The sequence below is a fragment of the Rhamphochromis sp. 'chilingali' genome, assembly GCF_963969265.1.
Source record: "Rhamphochromis sp. 'chilingali' genome assembly, chromosome: 18".
In the NCBI taxonomy this organism is placed as follows: Eukaryota; Metazoa; Chordata; class Actinopteri; order Cichliformes; family Cichlidae; genus Rhamphochromis; species Rhamphochromis sp. 'chilingali'.
Window position 1 is genome coordinate 4,172,947 of NC_137945.1, and position 9,068 is coordinate 4,182,014.

The 9,068-nt window shown below is 43.2% G+C and overlaps 1 long non-coding RNA gene across 2 annotated transcripts; it reads right to left on the reverse strand.

Moving 5' to 3' along the window:
• Positions 1-4,061: 4,061 nt before the first annotated feature.
• LOC308386376 lies at positions 4,062-8,325 on the reverse strand. 2 transcript variants are annotated; one of them, XR_013969785.1, is made up of 3 exons: positions 8,217-8,325; positions 5,599-5,704; positions 4,062-4,262 (listed from the first exon to the last, which is right to left on the reverse strand). It is a non-coding gene; the product is annotated as an uncharacterized lncRNA (long non-coding RNA). The 2 variants fall into 2 exon arrangements; XR_013969786.1 differs by having other exon boundaries at positions 5,599-5,774; positions 8,217-8,297.
• Positions 8,326-9,068: the final 743 nt, after the last annotated feature.

The window sequence follows — 9,068 nt, forward strand, 5'->3', positions numbered from 1 at the left end:
AGGCCGTGGTCCCATATAGCTTTGGACTTTGTAACCGGACTGCCGCAATCAGCAGGCAACACTGTCATACTTACCATCGTGGACCGTTTTTCTAAAGCTGCCCACTTCATAGCTCTACCCAAGCTTCCCACGGCCATGGAGACCGCACGACTGCTTACCCGTCATGTGTTTCGTTTGCATGGGATCCCGGAAGACATTGTGTCTGACAGAGGCCCCCAGTTCACGTCTGGCGTCTGGAAGGAATTCTGCTCCTCATTAGGAGCAAAGGTCAGTCTGACCTCCGGTTACCATCCCCAAAGCAACGGTCAGTGTGAGCGAGCTAACCAGGAGCTCGAGGCAATGTTGCGGTGCACAGCGTCCTCCAACCAGTCCATCTGGAGTGATGAACTACCCTGGATTGAGTACGCCCACAACAGTCTGACTTCCTCCGCCACTGGTCTGTCTCCCTTCGAGGTCTCACTGGGTTTCCAGCCGCCTCTCTTCCCCTCTGTCGAGGGTGAGCATTCTGTGCCATCTGTCCAGGCCCATCTACGGAGGTGCCGACGAGCTTGGCGGGCCGCACGGACGGCGTTGCTGCGCACGAAGGACCGAACCAAACAGACCGCAGATCGCCGCCGCACACCAGCTCCAGCATACAGCGTGGGACAAAAGGTATGGCTGTCCACGCGCTTTGTTCCTCTCAGGACTGAGTCCAAGAAGCTCAACCCAAACTTCATTGGTCCTTTTGAGGTTTCGGCGCTGATCAACCCCGTCTCTCTGAAACTCCGGCTGCCCCGCAACATGAGGATTCACAATGTGTTCCACGTCTCCCAAATCAAACCTGTACAGAATAGCCCCCTGTGCCCTCCTTCCGGGCCCCCTCCGCCCGCCCGGCTTGTGGACGGCTTGCCCGCCTATTCCATCACGCGGATTATGGACTCTCGCCGCCGCGGGCGTGGCTTCCAGTACCTTGTGGACTGGGAGGGCTATGGCATTGAGGAGCGATCCTGGGTTCCGCGGGCCGCTGTCCTGGACGAGCGTATGCTGCGGGCCTTCCATCTGTCTCATCCTGGTAAGCCTGGTGGGTCGCCGGGGGGCTCCCGTTGAGGGGGGGGTACTGTCATGGTCCCTGTGCCCTGCTGGTCAATCCTCTATTGGGCAATATGTTTGTGGTTTGCTTGCTCTCTCGCCCTCTCTCTCTCTCACTCTCTCTCTCTCGCCACGGCGATGCTCACTGCGGGCTCCCGCTGCTGGCCCACACACCTGCTCATCACCACACCGGCCGCTGATCCCAGCTGATTACTGCACTACTTAGATGGCGAGTCTGCACTAGTCTTCGCTGGATCGTTGAACTATCAGCGTCAGTCAAACTTGTGTATCTGCCAACCTGTATCTTGAAAGCCCTTTGTTATTATCCCGCTAACCCGACCTTTTGTGTTTAGATCGTTTTTGGAACCGGATTCTGAGAGGAGTGACTGAGGAGGAGCTTTTGTACAGAAAGTGTGGAGCACCTTTTCCCCTAACCCTGTTTCCCACGGACCCTGGCGACCCGGACCCGTTTCCCCTGCACATTGTACATAGCCACTTGGTGATTGTGTTCACTGTGAATAAACGCACTGTTCTTCGCTTAAAGGGAAACCCTGGCCTGCGCCTGACTCTCTTTCAGAACCCCTAACAGATTATTTTCCAAAATTAATCTTTTTTATACACACAAACACAAATCAGAATGTTTAATACCAACAGCAACTTTGTTAAAAAATTAAAAGATTTTAAAGATGATCTTATTTTTTCATAAATTTCAGGTCAGGATTTTCAGTAAGCTGCAGGAACCCTGTTTAGTGTCAGAACAGCCAAGTCTCCTCTGATAAACCTCCATCTGTGTCACTGAGAACATTTGTCACGTCAGTTTTTGGTTTGATATACAGGAAATGACATCATGGGTCAAACTCTTTGTCATTAAACCATTTCTTTATTTAACATTTCAAATTTGTTTTAACTGTTGAAGGATTTCATAACACAAACAACCTGAACACACAAAAAAAAAAAAAACACCCAACAAAAACACATGGATCAAAATACATTCAATAAAAACATAAGAGGAAACAGATTTTTTGATTCAACTGCTGGAACAAAGCTAACCACTCAACACCAACACTACAGTAGAACAGTTTAGAAAGCTTAAAATGTAACGAGAGGCACATTTTCATTCATAGCTGCCTCATCAGATCTTTACAGGAGATTCACTGTGAACTCTGTGGAGCCTGATTTCAAGGGTTTTAAGTCTGACCCTGAAACCAGACGAGGATCTTTCTGTCTCTGCAGATTCACAGAGATGGGAGTGATTTCAGTCCTGCATGATCACGCTGATGTTTGCACAGAGCAGACAATGTGGTGAATATTTTGGCACATTGGTAACAGTGAAACAGTTTATTAGTAACGTGGGATCGTTTGTGTTCGGAGTATGAACTGAAATTCCTGAAGCTCTTGTCACACTGGTCACAGCTGTAGTTTACTTCCATGTGTGTACGTTCATGATAGTTACGATTAGTTGATTGTGAGAAGCTTTTGTCACAGTGTCTGCACTTGTATGGTTTCTCTCCTGTGTGGACTAATTTGTGTTTTTTAAGGTGAGTTGCAGTGGTGAAGGATGACCCACACTGATCACAGACGTGCTTTCTAACCCCATTGTGATAGAGTTCGTGTTGTTTTAACTCACTTGTTGTGGGGAAGCCTCTCCCACATTCTTTACAGTAGTTCATTTTGTCTCCAGTGTGTCTACGTTGATGTCTTTTTAGGGTGATTTGATGTCTGAAACTTTTCCCACAAAGGTCACAACGAAAGTCTTTCCCACCACCACAGCGATGACAGGGTTGAGAACTGGATCCATCTGTGTCGCTCTGCTTCTAAACAAAGACACAAAGACAGTGTAAGTCAGTCCTTCAATATTTTTATTGCTAACGTCACCTGAAAATGACAAAAAACAAAACATCATCTGTGTCAACATCCAGGACTAAGACAAGACATAAAATAACATCCATTTACTTTTTGCATTATAATACTCAGCTTAATGTGTTGCAAAAACTATAATAGAAACAATACTACAATAACACTAATATAATTCTCAACTGCTACCACTAAAATACTGTAATTCAAATCTGAATAATCACTCAGAGCTGCTTTTCAATGCAGCAGAAATGCTAACACGTTGCTAACAGATGTTTCAGAGAGTCTGACTAAAAGCACAACATAAAAATAAAAATACATACCTCACAGTAACTGCACTTGGAGAGTGTCTTTCTGGTGTGGATCTGTTGGTGATCTTTCAGGTAATATGGAGTTTTAAAAGTCTTCTCACACAGGTCACATTTATAAGGTCTCTCCTCGGAGTGGGTAATAATATGGTTTTGTAAGTTTGTGTTTGTAGCAAACTCTTTGCCACACTGACCACAACAGTACACATCATGTCTGGTGTGAATGCGTAGGTGTCTGTTTCGGGTCCCTAGCCGGCTGAAAGTTTTTCCACAAATGTCACAGCTGTATGCCTTAATTCCAGAGTGGGAAACTAGATGACTCTGTAAGCTGCTACGCTGAGTAAAAGCTCTGCCACACTGATCACAGCTGTATGCTTTAACTCCACTGTGGATGACTTGGTGTTTTTTTAGAGCATCCTTCCAGGAAAAAGTCTGTCCACACAAGTCACAGCTGAACGGTCTCTCTCCAGTGTGGATGACCTGATGGTTTTGTAGTGAAGCCTTCCTAAGAAAATCCTTCCCACACTCGTCACAGCTGTACACTTTAACTCCACTGTGGACGAGTTGGTGTTTTTTTAGACTACCCTTCCAGGAAAAACTCTTTCCACACTCGTCACAGCTGTATGGTTTAACTCCACTGTGGATGCGTTTATGATATTCCAAGCTATCCTTCCGAGAAAAACACTTCCCACACTGATCACAGATGTACACTTTAACTCCACTATGGATGAGCTGGTGTGTTTTTAGGTGTCCATGTTGGCTAAAATCCTTTCCACACTCATCACAGCTGTATGGTTTAACGCCACTGTGGAGGAATTGGTGTGTTTTTAAGCTTCCAGAGTGGGTAAAAGACTTTCCACACTTGTCACAGCTGAACGGTCTCTCTCCAGTGTGGATGAGTTGGTGGGTTTTTAGTGAATCCTTCTTAGTAAAATCTTTCCCACACTCGTCACAGCTGTATTTCTTCTCCCCCTTTCTTCTGTGAGGTTTGTCGGCCTCCTGAGAGCGCTGACTTCTCGCTCCATGTTGGTCCTGCAGTGACAGAGATACAAACACAGGCAGTGAGTGAAATGTAGGGTTGAGCATCATCACTGATTTCGATTCGGGGAAATTTTGCCTCAGACAATCAGAAATATTAGAATTCTGATCACTATGTACTTATCCATATTTTATATTTCTAAAATGAAAGCTGACATGTGTGAGACTTCATCAGAGGTGTAAGCATCACAGCAGATGCCTTTGTGTCAAAGTAACTGAGGATAAAACAGAAAAACATGAAGGAGAATTTTCTGGCCTGGGTTTAAAAATATTCTGCAGTGGATCAAACACGAAAGAAAACCATTAATCAACATATGAACATTACCTGATGCTGCTGAAGTGAAGCAGAGCAAAGTTACAGACGTTTTATTACAGACACAGCTCAGCTAAGCATTTTGAAATTTTGCATAATTTCAAAAACTTTACATTTGTTCTGTATTGAACAGCAGAAATTAGGCTTTGTTGCTGGGAGTGAAAAAAAAAGAGAAACAAAAAGCAAAACAATAACAAAAAAGAAACAGCACCCGGCAGCGCTGTAAACAACAGTCTTCTTTTGCTGCTGGTTCAGTCAGTTTTGTTTGGAGAGTGACAAAACCTGCAGCTTCAGAACCTAGCGCCAAGAAAGATGTAAACATAAAGGAACTGAGAACGCATCAGAATCAGTGAGCAGCCGGCTTTCAGCCCCGACGGCACGGACGTCTTTGTGCAGAATCCGTGCACATGCTCTCATTTACTGTTTTAGCCGTTTGGTGGTTGTTGAAATTTTCTGAGGTTTAACCTGAGATTCTGGCGTTTTGGGCAAAATTAATTTATATTTAAAAATCAAGTCAGGATTTTAATGAATTGATATCATGTTATCCAAGCTACAATCAATTTTAATCGATAATCAAAACCCAGTGAAATGCAGTCGTGGAACAAACTGTCATTACTTGAAGCTTTTCAACAGTCCTCTTTGGTGACATCTGCTGGTCAAAATATGAAGAGCAGCTTGAATCTACAAATTATAATGAAGCGCTTCATTATGTTTAGTATCATGTGACAGTTCTGTCTGATATCAGGCTACTGTTGTGTTGCTTTGCACATGTATTTTCTGTGTGATTGAAAAGGTTTTGAAATTTCATTAATAAATAATTTTGATGAATATCCTTATTTAAACATGTGCTGTGGTGTGGTTTCTCTTTGCTTGTGACTTCTTGATGTTTGTAAACATAATAGATATAAAATAAAAACATAGTACATAATAAAATACAACACAGTGATATAACAGGTTGGGAGGATGAGAGTTTTAGACGTGACTGATTATTTGGTGAAACTGTGATACTTTCCTCACCTCCTGTGTTGAGCTCATTGTTTCCTCTGTAGTGACTCAGCTGAGTCCAGATGGCTGAAAATGTTCCTCTGCTGCTCCGTCAGACTCTTCTCCTCCTGCTGATCAGCTGGGACACAAAACAGATCTTTGTTAGGCTCCACACTGCACTGAAGAGTCAAAGTGTCTCATATGTTCATCTGACAACACAAAGTACAAATTTCACTCTGATTGCTTGTAGAAATCTTGTGAGACGTGTTGTGCTGCAAAGTGAGGAAACTCTCTCACTCACTTATACTTCAGGAGGAACTTTGTGACATTGGCTCTAATATTCTAAGCAGCCCTTTACTATGACAGGGCCAGAAAGTCCTATTAGAAGGTTTGGGAGAAGGACCGTGTTAAAGGTGGATTGGGGTTTATACACTTTGTTATGATACAGGTAAGGCTGTAAGAGCCTGAGAAGGTGTCCTGAATGAACCTCTAAAACCAGTTTTCAGCTAACAACTCTGCTTCAGTCTGGAAAACAGCAACTACAAGTTTAAAGACTCCATCAACAATTCACACCCAGCAACAGCCTGAACAGCTCCTCCTGTGGTTTCCACAAACAGGGACAGACCTGTTACTCCCCCACCCCACACTTTCAACTCCTTCAGGCCCCCAGTCCTACCACCTCCACCATGCAAACAGACTCTTTAACATACAGACCCCAATAAAGCAGCTGAACCAGACTCAGGGTCTCCATCATAAACCATACAGTGGATCACAATATGAAGCAGTTTAAGACGATTGTTGCTGTGAACTTTCACTACGGAAAGAAAACTGAACAGAACATCTGAATTCACTCGATGCTGAACATTCATTTCATAGAAAGAAGAATTGTAATTATACTCAGATCTACCTGTGCTTTAATGATGGGGCCTTTAAACTTACACATTCAACAGTTTTAACCAGCTTTCCTTCCTCCTTTGACTGCAGCTGTGTTTGACACAGGAAGACATTTTTACATTCTTCAATATTATAGTTTATTCTTTTTGGGGGAAGTGCAGCTTTAAACCTTCACATGGTTCAAGTCAACCAAAAAAAAAAAATCAATCAGAAGGATCACAAGTGGACAAAATATGTATAGATAAAATGAAATCAAACCCAACATTCAATCCACAACATGATTAAAAACATGATTCTCCCAAATCACCAAGAGCTGCACATTAACCACCACAATATATTTTTATTCTCTGTGCTTCCAAATATGAACACTGTTTACCGTATTTCCCGGACTACAAAGCGCACCTAAATATTAGCCGCACAAGCTAAAATCAGGGGAAAATCCTGTTTTGTACATACATTAGCCGCACCTGACCAAAAGCCGCAGGTGTTTCAATGTTGACTTATCATATGTAAGAGAATATGCACAAAGGGAATTGTCAGGAAAGGTGACTAACATACCACTCTTGAACCCCGATCCTTCCGCCAGGCAACGTAGTGCCGTTGTTGTGCCAAAAAGTGATTGTCTGCCAAAAACTGATTTCCGGTATTTGCCAAAAAGTGATTGTTCATATTTAAAGTGCTATAAGTAACTTGTTGGGCTATAATATGTTAAACATATGTCAAATGCATCCCTTATGGATGACATAAAGTCATCTTGAGCCACAAACAACATTCGTGTAGCAAGATACAAGCCGCAATCAGTTTTTGGCAGCGACTTTTATATAACCTTTATTTATGCAGTAAAAAAAATCTCATTAACATTAAAAATGTATTTTGTAAGAGTAAGTTGCCCAACAGGACAGCAGAAATGTCAGCAAATATTACAGTAGTTCTGTAAAAATATTTTAAGTGGGGATAAAGGACCGGATTGGTTATAATGTAAGTACAAGTTGTAAAGATACTTAAAAAACAGATAATTTTTTAATTCTTTATGTAACCCCTTTGTATCCCCTGTTCACCGAAGTCTATTTACGAACATACGTAAAGATATTACACATAAAAAATACACAGAAACACTGGAAATCAGTTTTTGGCAGACAATCACTTTTTGGCACAACACCGTACAACAGCGGAACACACAAAACAAATCGTCTTACGATATGACAAAAATCACGGACAATCCATAGAAAAGCCGCACCTGACTAAAAGCCGCAGGGTTCAAAGCTTGTGCAAAAAGTAGCGGCTTATAGCCCGACATTTACGGTACTTTCATCTCTGTTTCATTAGTTTTTGTTAACATCTTCCTGTGCATCACTTTACAGCAGCCACACTCATTAAAATGAGACTTTGTAGGAGTTCACTTCCTCTCATGTGTTCATCCACAGCAGCTGGACAATAAAGTTTATTGTGACCCTGATACTGCAGCAGATCGCTCTCATCCATTTCCTGTTATCACTTCAAATAGAAATCAGGCTGTAGAGGTTTGGTGCAGGCAGAAAAACAGCTGCAGGGACAATGAAAAGACTTTTCTGCTCCAACTTCTCCCAGCATGCTGAGCTAATGGTTAGTTGGTGTTTTTCTCCAAACACTCTCTCACTCTTCTCTCAACGTGTTCACAATAAACTGTGAACAGACACCGAGGAGAGCAGCAGAAGACCTCATTCAGGAGCTAAACTCAACATGAACTGAACTCACAGTAAAGTTAGCTCGGTGCTTACCTTTAGATGAGCCCACAAACCGAGAGAAACTCCGCGATGAAGCTGGAACTCTTTCCAAACACAGGAAACAGATCAGGGAGCAGAGACCCACGTGGCTCACGCTGATCTCAGCTACGATCCAGGAGACAAGGGTGGGCAGATCGATGCAGATATCGATCAGGACGTTGGTAGTGGTTTATGATCGATACTTTACGTTCGTCTCACTCGTCTAAGTTTAGAACTTTACTCTCTTTGGATGAAAAAGCAGCTCTGTCTAGTGATGGGACGTTCTGTATCGAGGCTTCGGAGCGTGTGTCGAGTAATGGAGGGGGCGTTTCCGCGAAGCGCGTATCGAGGCTTGCTTCATTTATGGGAGGAGCTGAAAATGATGACGTCCGAAGCCTCGCTGCCCGGCTGTACCACGTGACTGGTTCATGAAGTGGTTCGAACTTTGCCGCGAGATATGACAGCGATATAAACCCCTCAGACTTCATTCAAAATGTGGGTGTTTGATGGAGAGTTGCGGTTAGAGAGAGTTTGGAGACAGTTTGGAGGTTTATGAGAGTGAGGAGAGAAAGTCAGGAGAGAATGGAGCCAGCTAAGAAGAGGAGGATGTCCTCCCCTGTGTGGGAACATTTTGATTTTATTCCTCCCAACAAGGTATGTAAATTTCTACAGAAGACGTATTGTCATGATGCTGATGGTGCAATACAATTTATGTTGAGCTGTCTTGACTTTTGTACAAGGTGAAGTGTTTGCTATGTGCCAGGGAGCTGGGATATAACAACAACACCTCATCCATGCTTAGGCACTACAGAGCTTTGCATGAGAATAAGAGGAACACCGATTGTGGAGCAAGACCAGGTGAGCCAT